Consider the following 15,412-nt stretch of genomic DNA (forward strand, 5'->3'; position numbering starts at 1 on the left):
GGACTTTCCGGGATGTGCGTTGCTATCAGAAACCGCTGAGAAGAAATCGCCCATTGCCACAGTCTGAGTGCTTCTCGACATAGAGGGTAGGACCTGGTTCCGCTTTGTTTGTTGATATACCACACTACAGACATGTTGTCCGTCTGAATTGCTATCGTTCCCAAGGGAAGAGAGTCTTGAAGGGCTTGCAACGCTAAAAGCACTGCTCTCATCTCTAGAACATTTATATGCAAGTGGCGCTCGCCTGGTTGCCATATGCCCTGGACTGTTCTGCCCTGATAATGCCCCCCCCCCACCCGATCAGGGAGGCGTCCGTTGTCAGAGTAGCAACCGGAGGGGGAGGGACAAAGGGTCTTCCTAGGAAGAGCTGAGGGGAAGAAATCCAACAAAGAAGATGATTCTTGCATGCTTGCGTTATCACAATGGTGTGGGACATCGGAAGTTGTTGGTACGACCATTGTGTAAAGAGCATCCATAGAAGGATTCTCATGTGAAATCTGGCTAATAGAAGTAGAGGGATAGCAGCCGCCATAATCCCCAGTACTTTTAGGACTAATCTGACTTTGACTCTGTTGCTGTGGAAAAGAAGGGAGACCAGTTTGTGTATGTCTGCTATCCTTTGGTCTGTGAGTCTCGCAGACATGTTGACTGTGTCTAGATTTGCGCCTATGAAGCTAATAGCACGACAAGGCGACAAAACAGACTTTTCGCAATTTATTGAGATACCTAACTTTTGAAAAATGCGAAAGGTGTAGTCTCTGGCAAGTAGAAGAAGATGCTTGGTAGGAGCTGTAAGGAGCCAGTCGTCTAAGTATGGAAACACCTGGAATCCCTGACGTCTCAGGTGAGAGGCCTCCACTGCCATGCATTTGGTAAACACCTGGGGGGCAGTGGTGAGTCCAAAGGGCAGGGCTCTGAATTGAAAGTGACTGGTTCCCAGCCTGAAGCTGAGGAATCTCCTGGAGCGTCTGTTCATTTTTATATGATAGTATGCATCCTGGAGGTCTATAGAGCACATCCAGTTTTCCTTTCCCAATAGGGGTAGGATGGATTGTAACGTGACCATCCGAAATCTTGTTTTCTTGACAGACTTGTTCAAGATACTGAGATCCAAAATTGGTCTCCAGTCCCCTGTTTTCTTTGGAACCAAAAAGAATTTGGAGTAGATTCCGGATCCTTGCTTGTCTGCTGGCACTGGCTGAATGGCTCTTTTTGCAAGCAACTTTGATATTTCCAACGCTGCTTGATCCCTTTGAGCGGGTGGAACATCTGGAAGGGATTTTTTGACTGATTTGGAATGCGAAAGAACGGAATGGAATAGCCTTCGGAAATGATGGACTGTACCCACTTGTCTTGAGTTAGGGATCGCCAGGCTTCTGGGTACAGTGATAATCTTCCCCCGACTGCCTCCGAAGGTGGACAGTCGGGCAACACCTCAGGGATGCTGGAAGGGCTTATCGGAAAAAGTTTCTCGATTGCCCTGGTTCTGCGGACCCCCCCTGCCTCTAGGGCGACGTCTACCATTATTGTTCCCCCCTCTGCGTCAGGCAAAGTCCCTTGAGATTGTTTGCGGAACCACATTTTTCCACTTTTCTGGCCTTTGGGGTAAGGCCTAGAAGGAGTAGAAAAACGGACTCCGACGGCAGAAAGAGTTTTGCCATCCGTCTCGCACCTTGTCAAGGTTTCTTTCACTTGAGGACCAAAGAGGGACGATCCATCAAATGGGGAATTAGTGAAAGACGTTTTAAAGGGGTCCGCAAAATTGCATAGCCGCATCCAGGCGTGCCGGCGTAAGGCCACACCTGTCCCTGCGGCTCTGCTTGCTCCATCAGCCGCATATGAAAGGAGGCGCATGGAGGAGTTAGCTATAGAATTTAGGGTAGCCAGCTGAGCATTCATCTTGTCCTGAAAACCCGCAGCTGTAGGATCCTTTAACATCTCACTCGCTTCCTTGATCAAGTCCCTTTGAAGACGAGTGAAATGACAGAGGTAGTTCAGCGAACGCATAGCAAAGGTCGCTGATGAAAGCTTCCCGTACCTGTCCATAGACCTAGATTCCTTGTTAGGGGGATGGACAGGCACCGAAGGATCAGCTAGCTCCTTCTTAGTGGCGGCAGCTACCACCATAGCATCCACAGAAACTCCCTTAGTCAGAAATTGCTTATCTGCTGGTGCTGTAATAAACTTTGAAGGTCTCCTGGGGTGGGGTCCACAGAGTCAGGAGCCGCCCAAGCCTTTTTTGCTACCACCTGCATAAGGGGGTCAAAAGGGGGGGACACCCAGGAGGTGGAAGGGCGAGAGCCGAATGCCTCAAGATACACAGATTCATCCTCCGAAGGGTTAAGGGCTGGCCAATTTCCCCTCTGTTTCAAGATCTCTAGAATGTCTGCAAAGGAGACATCTTCAGAAGGGGAACGGGGGGAACCCTCAGAATCCTCTAAATCCGTGTCAGAGGTGACAGACTCAGGTGAGTCTATGTGCTTCCTCTTGCACTTTCCCTTCCTAGGGGGCTCCCCTGCCAATTCAGGAGAGGCCTCGGAAGAGGATGAGATCCCCACAGGGGATTCTTGAGGAGCTGGCTCTCTGCGGTCTGGAATGAGGGAGTGAGTAGACATTACCTGAGGCACCGAAGAGGGAGGGACGGACGGAGCCGACTGTGGAGTTGAACCGGGTTCCAACACACTCCGCATGACCTCGGCACCCCTGTCAGGCAGAGCCAGAGGTCCCCGCTCCGAAAAGCTGAAAACCTCCCTCGGCACCGACAGCGATGGCTCCGAGGCCGATGTCGGAGCCGAACTCACCAGCGCCGAAGCGCCGAGAGGGAGAGTGGGGTCGGACAAGGGTCCGATGCCACTCACCCTCGAGCCGAGGGAAGTCCGCCGAGACTCTCCAAAGGAAGAAACCGGAGCCCACGACAGTGCCGAAGACAATTGTATCGGCTCCGACGCTACCACAGTCTCGGCCAACGCCCGGCCCGAGCTCAAAGGAGTCGGAGGAGGAACATTTTGAGAGATAGGATTAAGCATCGACTGATGAGTCGGGCTCTGAAGCATTTGGGCCAGTGCCTCGGACTTAAGAAGTCGACTCACTACCCTCTGAAGGTCATGGTCAGAAAGCCTCGATGACCTAGAGGAGTGAGATCTATGGCTCCGCTCAGACAGCAAGGGAGATGCTGGAGCCGAATGAACGGAGCCAAGGGACGGTGTCCTGGACCTCTTCCTAGATGTCGGTTCCGATAGTCTGATCGGAGCCGACTCAGATATTTAATACCTGCTCCAGCCGGAGCCGAGGGAACCACAGAAGTAGAAGTTCGAGTCTCATCGGCTCCTGTCCGAGCCCATGTTGTAGAAGACTTCGATGTCTTAGGTGTACACTCAGTAGCTGGAGTCAAGACCTAGAAGCCTTAGAAGGTTTGCCCAAGAAACAGTCGGGGACCCTCGGGCTTTAGCAAGCCCCGTAAAATGAGCTTGTTCTTTCTTTCCTGCAGGACTCTAGGGCTGAAGCCATGGCATACAGCACAAGAGTCCTGCAGGTGTAAAGGTCCCAGGCAGTACACACAAGAAGTGTGACCGTCTGTCAGAGACATTTTCTGACAGCACGAGTCACACTTCTTGAAGCCTGAGACCTTCGAATCCTTGGACATTTCAAAAAACAAGTGCAATCACACCCAAACACAAACACACCGATTACACTCTTGACTAAATAAAACTAATTTAAACTAATAAGTCTAGATAGTTTTAAAGTCCCTACAAAAAACACACACACTCTAGGAGGGGTGGGAGGGCCCGAAGGCCTAAGGGAAGAACAGATAAGTTCTTGTGGTAAGGAGAGAGAGAAAACACGGGAAAAGGGATAAAATCCTTTAAAAGTAAGGGGATACTAGTCAAAAACTAATTTAAAAGGGATTTTCTAAGTTTTTTTTTTTTTTTTTTTTTTTTTTTAAACTGTTTAGTACACTAACCTGGAGCCGGTTGAAGCAACACACCTCGATAGCTGTAGCGACAAACGAGATCTGAGGTAATACCACCTAGCATTGTGGGATATAAGGGGAGCCTCGAGCCGGTGGAACCAATTCTCGAGCTTTTAGAGTGGCCGAGTCGGAGCTGAGGTCGGCTCCGAACCCATCCAGCAAGAATGAAGGCGAGATGGACAACTTAACATCTCAGATTTTGGAGATGATTTTTCAATCCTCTGCAAACTCAGAGAACCAACCTCCCACATGCATTCCAGCTAGGTCATCAGGTCTTCTGAAAAATCCCATATGAAGCCCGTCTCCTAGCAAATTTACAGGGGGACCTTGAAGAAGCAGAGCTCCCTGAAGTTTGACCGCCCTAAATGCTTCTTCTGGTGTGGGAGTTAGAATTGTGAAGAGTCATAGGATCAAAAGGCATCACAGAGTCCCTTCCACAGTGGTCAAAGCCTTTTTACCTCTCCTGCACTCTTCCAAGGTGTTCCAAAAATGTCCTTCTCTCTACTGTTGCAGCATTCACTTACATAAGGGATTCCCTGCCAAGGGTAGTCCAACAACGGGCCAGCATACTAAAGCCTTAGGAATATACAGACATTGTATGTCACACATATACACCCCTCTCAAGGCGTAGTGCATAAAGATGGTGTACAGATGCACATACCTCAAAAGTAAAAAGTCCCAGAAGAAAAAAAATATTCCTCGGAACTAGGAAGAATATTTGCATCTAGAAGGAGAAAAAGGAAAATAATCCCAGGCCAGGAAGAGAGCAGAGCAAAAAGGGGAGGAAAGAGGGAGCGAATACTGCAACAGTGAAGAGAAGGACATCTTCTGTTATGGTAAAACTTTATACCACTGCACTATGTCCTTCCACATCATTGTTGCAGTATTCTTTACATAAGGGAGAGTACAAAAGCTCAACAGGAAACCTGGGAGGAAGAAGGCCCAGAGGAGCCCATTACAAACCCATGTAGGACAGCTTGCTTTTATTTGTTTTTAATAAAAAAAATTTTTTGACTACGCTATGAATTTAAAGTGTTAATTAACATCTGTAATGATTGAGATGTATTTGCCTCTGATTGGATGGGTTTTGTTTAAAAGTTTAATGTTTATTGAGCATTAGTCTGATGAAGCCATTTGGAGATCGCAAAAGCGCTCACTTATTTTTCTATTAGTTACCCTACAGCAGTGTTGATTTAGTGCGTTGTTTTTATTATTCTTATTTTTCAAACAATTGCACAGTATTGGTACCTTTTTGCTGGTTATTTTACTGTTTATAGCTTTGGCAAAGCCTGCTCCTGCTCTGGAAATATTTTTCAACTTATAATGCTTAGTAAAGGCATGGACTGAAATCCAAGTAGCAGACTCAAGGATTAAACTGGTTTCCAATCCTTTCAAAAAAACAAAGAAAGCAGCAGCTCTAGATGAATGAGCCTTTACAGAGGTAGAGAAGAATGAATAACAAAAAGAAAAGGCCTTAAAGATCAAGGAGGATATGGTTTGCTTAGAAACAGCCAAAGCTATAGATCTGGGATGAAAGGAAACAAAGTTTCTCAGGATTTGCGAATGGCCTTAGTCTTACCCAAATAATATCTGAGATGCCTGTATAAATTCAAAGTGGGAAGAACCTCCTCACTAGCAGACTACAGAGAAGGAAAGGAGGGGGGCAAATTAACAGACTAAGAGAAAATGCATTAACCACCTTGGGCATAAAAGAAGGATTAGTATGAAAAGACACCCTTGTCCTATGAAAAACTAAGAAAGAAGGAACAGCCATAACAGCCCGGAGTTCAGAGACTATCTTAGCTGAATTAAGGGCCAAAAGAGCAATCTTCCAAGTATAATGTAGCAAGAAAGCCGAAGCTGCAGCTTCAAAAGAAGCCGGAGTCAATTTTTCAAGTACAAAACTGAGGTCCCAGAAGGTGGAATAGGCTTCCTGGGGGGCCCAATATTAAGACTGACTTGAAGAAATTGTTTGACCTCAAACCTAGAGACAAGAGAAGGAGTCAATGGCAGGCTAGTAGAAAGAACTGAAAGGTGAGCTTTAACTGAGAAGTATGCTAACCCAGCATGGAGCAATTCACACAAATAAGAGAGAACCACAGGGATCCCCTCAGAAAATGGATCCTAATTAAAAGAAATTCACCAGACAGAAAACCTCTCCCACTTGGACAAATATGACTTCCTGGTAATGAGTTTCCTGGCCGCCTGCAGAACCAGAAGGACATCCACAGAAAGAAAGGTGCCTAAAAGGGATCAAAACTCTTATCACCCACAGCATCAGTTGAATAGTAGACAAGTGAGGATGGATCACAGATTTATTGTCTTGTGTGAGAAGATCCCCCTTGTGAGGTAACTTGTGGTGACTGCCCCTGGCTAGGTGAGGAAGGAGGGGGGAACTAATGCTGACTGGCCCCAAAGGGAGTCACAAGCAAGATTTTTGGGCAGTCTTGCTTGATTTTGAGCAGGACCCTCAAAATCAGAGGAAGGGAAGGCATAGAAAAACATCCCCTTCCAAGGAAGAGACGGTGCAGCCACATTTCCAAGCCAGAGGACTTCGGACGCTGGTACAAAAAGAGGAAGTTGTCTTTTCAAAGGGAAGGCAAAAAGATCTACCTGTGGAGTACCCCACCGATGGATAATCTGCAGGAACACATCTCTGTGAAACATTTATTCCTAAGCCTGTGTACTGGACCTGCTCAAAGAGTCTGCCACTATATTTTGCTCTGAAGGAATGTAGACAGCCTGAACAATCATTTGATACTGGACAGCTAGATCCAGGACCTGAAGAGCTAGTCTGCAAAGAAGGTAGGATCATATCCCCCTCGCTTAGTGACATACCACATTCACTGTGGTATTACCTGTGAAGATTTTGAGAGGCCCTTGAAGAAAGTAATGAAAAGTCTAAAGAGCTAAAAGGAAAGCTCTCACCTCCTTTATGCTGATGTGATCTGACCTCTGATGAGGAGGCCAGAGACCTTGGGGGAACAGAAGGAAACTCCCCATTACCTGTCCGAAGAATCCAAAAAATACTGAGATGAGGAGGAGGGTAGAAAGGAAGATGTGGGTTAAGAGAAAGCTGATGGATCCAACACAGAAGCTCTAGTTTGAGGCATGGAAGGAAATGAAATATGAAATTCAGCGCATGACAGTGTTGAAACCACAACTTTAGGAACTGTCTGATGCAATGATTGCACTACGAGTGTCAAGTATCAAGACGTATATATGTTTCTACTTTTTTTTTTAATATTTGTTTCTACTTGATTTTTTACATGTAATATTGTATATTTCATTGGGAACTCTCGGACCCCAGCTGTGCTTGCAAATAGTCACTACTGATCAATGTACTACCCTAGTATACAAATATAAGTAAAAATAAAAATATAGAATACAAGTCCCAGCAGTACAAAAGACTAACAGTTGTGATCAATGGTGCAAACAGTGACATCAGCTGGAATGATGACATGAGTGACACACAGACACTGGGTATCCAGTGCTGCAGGAAGAGAACCAGGCACAACTGCCTACTGGCCTGTAAATACTGGAGACCAAAATTTGTTAAAGTGATGGGGGGTACCTACCAATAGAAGTGGTACCAACATCAGTTTCACTGGGGTGGGAGAAAACTAGTCACTTTGCAGAGACCAGTAATGACCCCTAGAGTCCTGGTACCATGGGGTGGGGATAATGAGATTTTAAAGGTGTCTTGAACTGTAAACTTTAATGACTGCAGCCAATCTAATCACAGTTTATTTGGGGGAACAGAAAGGGAGTGTCAAACTATAGGAGAGGTAGAAGGGAAGGCCAGGTCTGGCCTTTACTCCGGATGACTACTAACCACTAGTTTAATGACAAATTGAGAAGCCAGTTTCATTGTGGGAGCTCCACACTAGTCTAAGAATTCCTTTAGCACTAATCCTAAAACTGTTAAAGGTAATGACTAGAATATGACAGTGGTATCATTTAACTACTTCAACTTTTGGATAAGAGAGGGCTTTATCTCTGCCTTTGTACAAATAATTAAGGATGAAGCCTGAATGCTTTGGTTCTGAAAATACATGATTTGTGTGACCTCTACTACAGATAATCTCCACTCATTATGGAAGTGGAAGAGTAGCTACTTGCAAAAGGCTAGCCAACTGAATGTGCACCCCACCCAGACCTTAGACAATAAGTAAGTCTCCATATCATTAAAAAAGAAGCCAACAAGACATATACAGGGATTATGCTCTTGTCCCAAAAAATAAACACTTTTTCACAGGCTTGGGCGTAGCAGATTAAAATGTGATGAAAATTCGGTCAAATCCTAACATCCCAGTAAAGAACCGGAGCACACATGTGATTAGAAGGTCTTAAATACTCAACTTACAGTGATGAAACAAACCTAAGACACCAACAAGAAAACAAGTATGGTATCCTGGGGTCATTTCTTCTACTTTTCAAGCTATGCAGGATTCAAGAGAACTGGTGATGATCAGTAAGGAGAAATGCAGTGGGGAGATGTTGAGAGAGTTATCAGCCCAGAGAATATTTCAGCAGTCAAGCAGTACCCAGACATCAGATCTATGGCGTTACTACAAATGAACCCTACAAATGAACCTCTCTGGAATCAGATTGTAGTTACAAGCATGGTGAAGACCGACAGGTTAAGGTTGAAATAAAAAAGTGCTCTTTAGGTCCCTGTTGATACCATATCTCTGGAGTCATAATATCAGTGGAGGAACTCCTTTTCTTCATGCATTCTAAATAAACTCACTGAGACATAAAGGAACTTTTTTCAGTTTACACACGTCATTATTTGGGCAAATTGTTCCAGGCCAGCAATAACTTGATCATACTTGTAGATTCTCTGATAAACCTTTTGAGCAACTAACTAAATTATGGGTATTCTCCTCCTGCAGGTACAGATAGTAGATGGTCTGTCAAATGGATGTGCACATAATTCTCCAAAAGTTAGCTGGACTCCTTTGTATGTTTTGGAAAAAGAAGCATCTACTAGACATGTTTTGTCAAGTTTTTGCAGCAGTAGAAAGCTACTCTATGAATGGTTAATGTACTGTAAGATATGATCACAGAATAGTTTTTTTTAGATGGGGAATGTGCAGGGGTATTTCACTCCAAAACAGGGGAGAGAATTCCAGGGGTTTCCCCCACTCAGATGTTTAAAGGTAAATGAAATTAAGGGAAGGAGAGTTAATGAACTGTGTTACAACAAACTGTTTTAAAGACCTGTAGTGGACTCCAAAATCATAGCAATAAGATTTCCTGTAAACTGCATCAGTAGCTGGGTGGTGTTATGATATAAAAACACTGTCCTCTGTCCTGAAGATAAATAGGACATCTGAAAATATCTTAAACCCAAATGGAAGTATGAACTGCAACAACAGCAGTGCAAAAGCCCCTTAACCTCTTCAAAATATTGTGGCTCACTTTGTTAAAGTCTTTTCTTTAAGTATTATCAGCTGTGTAAATGAAACATCTGACCTGATGTGCTGCTGGTACTTTCTCATAAATGTTTAAAAGGGGGTACCTTCCCATTTGCAGGGAAGATCAGTACATAAGGACATTTCACCATTACACAAATCTGCACAAGATTATGCACAAAAACACAGGAGAGTGTTCACTTGCCCTAGCCTAGCCCCCATGGTACAGTCCTACTTATCACTTTATAGAAGAGTTTGTGACTGCCAATAAGCAATTGTGAGAAAAAAAGCACTAGACAAAAAGTACAGTTTTGTACCTACCATAAATGTAGATGTTCGAGGATCCCCATTGCTGCAGTCCTTACTATTGGGTAGTCCGCTGTCCAGTCGGCCCGAATACCAGAGAGTATTGACGCCGGTCAGGGCGCATTAGACGGACGTCAGTACGAAAGGGTACTAATGCGCAGGACCAACGCCATATCCTCAGTCTTTTCTTGCCCCAGATGTCAGAAGACCCTAAAAAGACAAGGCCCAAAATACCTGCACCAAAAATATGTACAATATATACAAGAATATATACAAAAATATCAGCATGTAACCTCACCTACACAACCACCCCTAAACACAGAGGGAAGGAGGGAGGGTAATTGACTGCAGCAATGGGGATCCTCGAACATCTACATTTATGGTAGGTACAAAACTGTACTATGTTCTTCGCTCCCCATTGCTGCAGTCCTTACTATTGGGTAGAATCCCAAAGCAGAGGTAAGGGAGGCTGGCAAATCATAGAGAAGCAGGAGCTGACAACATGCCTTGCAAAACAGCTGTGGCAAAACCAGCCCTAGACTTAGAGTAGATAGGAAGGTGATAATGCTTAGAGAAAGTATGCACTGAACTCCAAGTAGCTGCTTCCAAAATATCCTTAGTTGCCACCCCTTAGAAATGCTGTTGAAGTGGCAGTAGCTCTAGTGGAATGCGCCTAATCCCAGCTGGAATCTCCTTGCCATGATGGGAATAACAAAATGCAATGCAAAAGCCAATCCACCTAGAAATAGTTTGTTTTGACACAGGCTTGCCCTGCTAACTCAAAGCAAAAGAAACAAACAACTGCTGAGACTGCCTAAAATCCTTAGTCCTGCTTAAATAATAACGCAATTGCCTGTGTACATCTAAAGTGTGCAAAATCTTTTCCCCTTTATTTTGGGGGTCTGCATAAAAAGTAGGCAAATGAATAGTTTGGTTTAAAGCCACACTAGAAACCACCTTAGGCATAAAGGAAGGATTAGTACGTAATGATACCCTATCCTTATGGAAAATCAAAAGGGCTCTACTGCCATAAGGGCCTGCAACTCAGACACCCTTCTTGCAGAAGTAATAGCCAACAGAAAAGCAGTCTTCCATGACAAGTATTTCAATTCAGCAGTAGCCGCAGGCTCAAAAGGTTGTAGAGTAAGTTTTTCCAACACAAAATTGAGGTCCCAAGCAGGAGTAGGAGTTCTACGTGGGGGTCTTATATTCTTTGCCCCTCTAAGAAACTGCTTGAACAAAGGATGCGAAAACAATGGTGGGTCACAATCATAGTGAGCTGAAATTGCTGCAGCATGAATCTTAATGGAAGAGAAGGACAAACCTTTGTCCAATAACTCAGAAAGATATTGAAGAGCCACACTCAAATTAGGCTCAGAAATCTCCAAATTCTTTGCTGTACTCCAAAATAAAAATCTCTTCCATTTTTCATGACACTTTCCTTGTACTAGGTCTTCTAGCTTCCATAATCACATTTAAAACTTGTTGAGGAAGTTGAGACCTGCTGTGTTTCAACACAGAATATGCCAGGCTGTTAGATGAAGAGAGTGAAGCTTGACATTGAGCAGATGACCGTCCTTCTGAGATAACAGATGAGGAATCAGAGGTAAAGGCCATGGAGGCTTCCTTACCAGACTGTAGTAGTGGGTACCAGTGTTGCCGAGGCCAATCTGGAGCTATCAAAATCATCCTTGGCCTGTCTTGTCTGACCTTTAATAGTACCTTTGGAAGAAGAGGCAGAGGAGGAAAGGCATACACATGAAGGTTTTTCCAACTGAAAGACAGAGCATCCACTTTCCAAGCTGTGTGATGAAACCCCTTTGTGCAATACTGTGGCAGCTGGTGGTTTAGTGGAGAAGCGAACAGATCTATGTCTGGAGTTCCCCATGACACTGTCAATTTTTGAAATACATGAAGATCCAGTTTCCACCCGTGGGGATACATGATTTGTCTGCTTAACACATCTGCTAAGGAGTTCTGTGCTCCGCAGAAACCTTGCCTGAAGAGTTAGTTGCAAGCTTAGCGCAGTCTCCCATAAAATCATTGCTTGCCTTCATAGGCAATAAGACACTCATGCCCCTTGTTTGTTGATGAGCCACATGACGGTTGTGTTGTCTGTTAGAATCAACACCTGCCCTGGAAGAAGTAACTCCTTGAAAGCCATTAATGCAAACTGGACTGCTAACATCTCCTTCATGCTGATATGTAGATGCTGTAGTCTGGCAGGCCACTTGTCTTGTATCCACTTTCCATTTAGATGAGCTCCCAAGCAATGTCCGAGGCATCTGTCGTTAAAATCTGACTCGCCTCTGGCCGGGTCACAGAGAGTCCCTTGTTTAGGTGACATTCCTGAGCCCACCACAAAAATTCTTTTTGAAGGCAAGGTATTATTTGAATGACAGTGTCCAAATCCTGGCAGTGCTGTGTCCATACATTTTTGAGATACCATTGTAGCTTCCTCATATGCAGTTTGGCATTGGGAAGCACCAGAATACAAGATGCCATGAACCCTAATGCTTGAAGGACTGTCCTTGCAGTCAGCACGGACTGATGAGATAGTTGATGGAAGTAAAGTGATAGACTCTTTTGTTTGTCCGGGGTTAAAAAGGCCATCTGGCTGCTGTATTCAGTCTCATACCCAGAAAGCACATGTCTTGAGAGGGTACTAGACTGGACTTTATTTCGTTCACAGAATACCCTAGGCATCTTAGCACTGCTATAACATATTCCAGATGCTGTAGAAGGTCTTCCTTTTCTTGAGCCAGAATCAGGCAGTCGCCCAAGTAAGGATAGATTTGAATTCCTTGTAGCCTGAAGTAAGCTATCTCTGGAGCCAGAACCTTTGTGAATACTCTGGGCAGTAGATAAGCCAAAGGGCAATGCAGAGAACTGATAATGAGAATTTCCAGCTCGAAACCGCAGATACTTCCTGCAACTTAGCCTTATAGGCACATGAAGGTAAGCTTCCTTGAGATCTAAAGTTACCATCCAGTGATCTTTGCCCAGCAGAGGTAAAAGCTGTTGTAACGCCAACATCTTGAACTTGGGAATGTCCAGATAAGTGTTGAGGAGAGATAAATCCAAAATTGGTCTCCACGTGTTCCCCTTCTTTGGTACTAGGAACAGGCGAGAATAAAATCCTAGGCCCCTTTCTGATACAGGAACTGGCTGAATGGCCCCCATCTGGAGTAACTGAGAAATTTGCTTGTGAGCCTCTTTTCTTTGTGGAGGAGGAACGCCTGGCATGCCTTTGAAAGGAGGCATTGTATGGAAATAAAACCTGTAACCGTGGTGAATGATATCCAACACCCATCTGTCTTGAGTAATTAAATCCCAATTTCCTTTGAAAAGAGACAGTCTTCCTCCCAAAGGAGCTACCAGACGAGAATCTACTGGTAGCTGAAAAGGCAGGTCATTGGGTCTGTTTACGAAAGGACTGACCCCTGCCCTCACCAGAAGTCTGAGCAGGTGAACTCCCTGTTCTAGGCCTAAAAGAACCTTGAGCTCTGCCCCTACCACGCCTAGACCTACCCCTAGACTGGGAATCATAAGCAGGATATGTCCACCCCTTAGCAGGCCAATTTCTACTAAACTCGGTGGCTGCACCTGCAAAAATCTTTAACAGTTTGCATAGACTTAGCTTTGTCCTCCATTTTCTTTAAAACTGCTTCCACAGGCGAACCAAACAACACATCAGACTGTAAAGGAGCATCCAAAATCCTTGTCTTAACATGCTCAGCTTAATTCTGATCCCTCAACCAGGCATGCCTCAAGAACAGAACTAGTGGCAGCCACCCTCGAGGAGGCCTGTACAGCATCAAAACCACATTGCAAAGAATGCTTACCCACTTGTTCAGACACATGAACCAAATCCAGCAACTCTTTACACTCAATACCTTCCGCCAAAGCATCCACCTTAGATTTCAATTGTGAAAGGAGATAATTTTGATATTTTAGCATGTGAAACTGACAATTCAACGCCTCATGGCTAAAGTGGAAGAAGTATACACTTTCTTTCCCCACCTATCCAAAGCCCTTGCCTCTTTATCAGTGGGAACAGGATTTTTAACCACAGAGGCCTTAACACCTTTAGGCCCCTGAGAAACAGTTTCTGGGTCCGCCTAGGACTCTTAAACAAATACTTATGAGCTTCAGGCACCCTATAGTACCTATCGGGTTTAACAGGAGCAGGAGGCAAAGAGTCAGGGTTCAGGGAAGCCTCTGCAAAAACATCTTCCACCACATTCAACACAGGAGGTATAGCTAAGGGCCTATGCTGGGGTAAAAACAAGAATTCCCTAAGCCTTTTCCTGAATCAGAGTAATCCTGGCCTTCCCATTTAAAGTGCTCCCTCATGGAATGCAGAGTCTCTGAAAAAGAGAAATCCTCAGGAGGAGAAGCTGTAGGAGTGGAATCATCCACATCAGAATCAGAATAAGGAGGATACTCCTGCAAATCTTCCCCAGAAGACTCAGAAGCCTCTGAACACTGTTCAAAACTATCAAACTCGGTTCCACCCTGGGCCTCTTATCAGGAGGGGGCATAGAACCTCTAATCATAGTAATCAAATCTTCTGCCATTTTAAGCATATGTTTCTTAGGTACAGAACCCGAAATGCTAGGAGAAGCCCCCACTGAAGCTGAACTTGGCCTACCTCTCAAAGAAGTTTTGGCAACAGAAGGAGAGGCTCTAACAACCTTGGGAAGAGAGGGAAGAACAGTTACCTGAGAAGACCCCTCAGCCTGGCCTACCTCCTGAGAAGGCACATCCTGTAACAGTAAAGTTTCAGCCTGAGACTCCATAGAAACTCCTGGCAAAACCTCTGGCTCCACTGAGTTTTCTAAAGAACCGACGTCCGGGACTGCCGGGTTCATCAACCCTAGGCTTCGCTGTTTTGTCCTTGCGCTTCTTGACGAAGCGGCCGGAGCATCCGACGGCATTTTATAATTGCAACGCTTCCCAAACACTAACCTGGCACAGTCTAACCTCCTCTTAATAGTGCTTGTTAAACCTAGCACAAGAGCGCATCCAACAACGCCGTGCTCAGGCCCTAAACAAGGTATACACAAGGTATGGTAATCCCTATGAGGTATCTGTTTCCCACAAGAAATACAGTTATTCACTTTTTCTGACATCCGTTAAATACTGAGGCAAGAAAAACCAAAATGTTCCCAACGGGTACTTAGCCAACTCTGATTCGGTCTGAAACTCCGGTTTCGAAATATTTCAGAACGCCAACCTGCACTCGCAAAACTGCTTCTGCATCGGACCATGCGGCAAAAAAGACTGAGGATATGACGTCGGTCATGCGCATTAGTACCCTGACGTACTGACGTCAGTCTAATGCGCCCTGACCGACGTCAGCCATATACTCTGGTATTCGGGCCGACTGGACAGCGGACTACCCAATAGTAAGGACTGCAGCAATGGGGAACGAAGAACATCTGCACAAGCAGTAGGAAATATTTTTTTCTTCCCCACTAACATGCAATGACCTCAGAGCTGAGGAATATGTAGTAGGGGGTGCAAGTAGCACAGCTCTCTACAATGGAGTGTGAGGACCTTTGCCTCACACAAAAATACTTTCAAAACAGTCAGAATGCTACTTCGAATACTATGTTCTGATCAAAATATCATTCTAACATTTCTTTGTCAGCAAGACAACCTGGACTGTTTTTACAACACTACTAGTCACAAGCTGTTTAGGGAAAAAAAA

The 15,412-nt window shown here is 44.8% G+C and overlaps 1 protein-coding gene across 1 annotated transcript in view; it reads right to left on the reverse strand.

Moving 5' to 3' along the window:
* FAM135A (family with sequence similarity 135 member A) overlaps positions 1–15,412 on the reverse strand; it is a 1,678,755-nt gene that overhangs the window by 1,165,603 nt on the left and 497,740 nt on the right. The window lies entirely within an intron of this gene.

Source organism: Protopterus annectens, chromosome 2.part2 (assembly GCF_019279795.1).
Source record: "Protopterus annectens isolate FY-2018-M chromosome 2.part2, PAN1.0, whole genome shotgun sequence".
NCBI classification, from domain to species: domain Eukaryota; kingdom Metazoa; phylum Chordata; order Ceratodontiformes; family Protopteridae; genus Protopterus; species Protopterus annectens.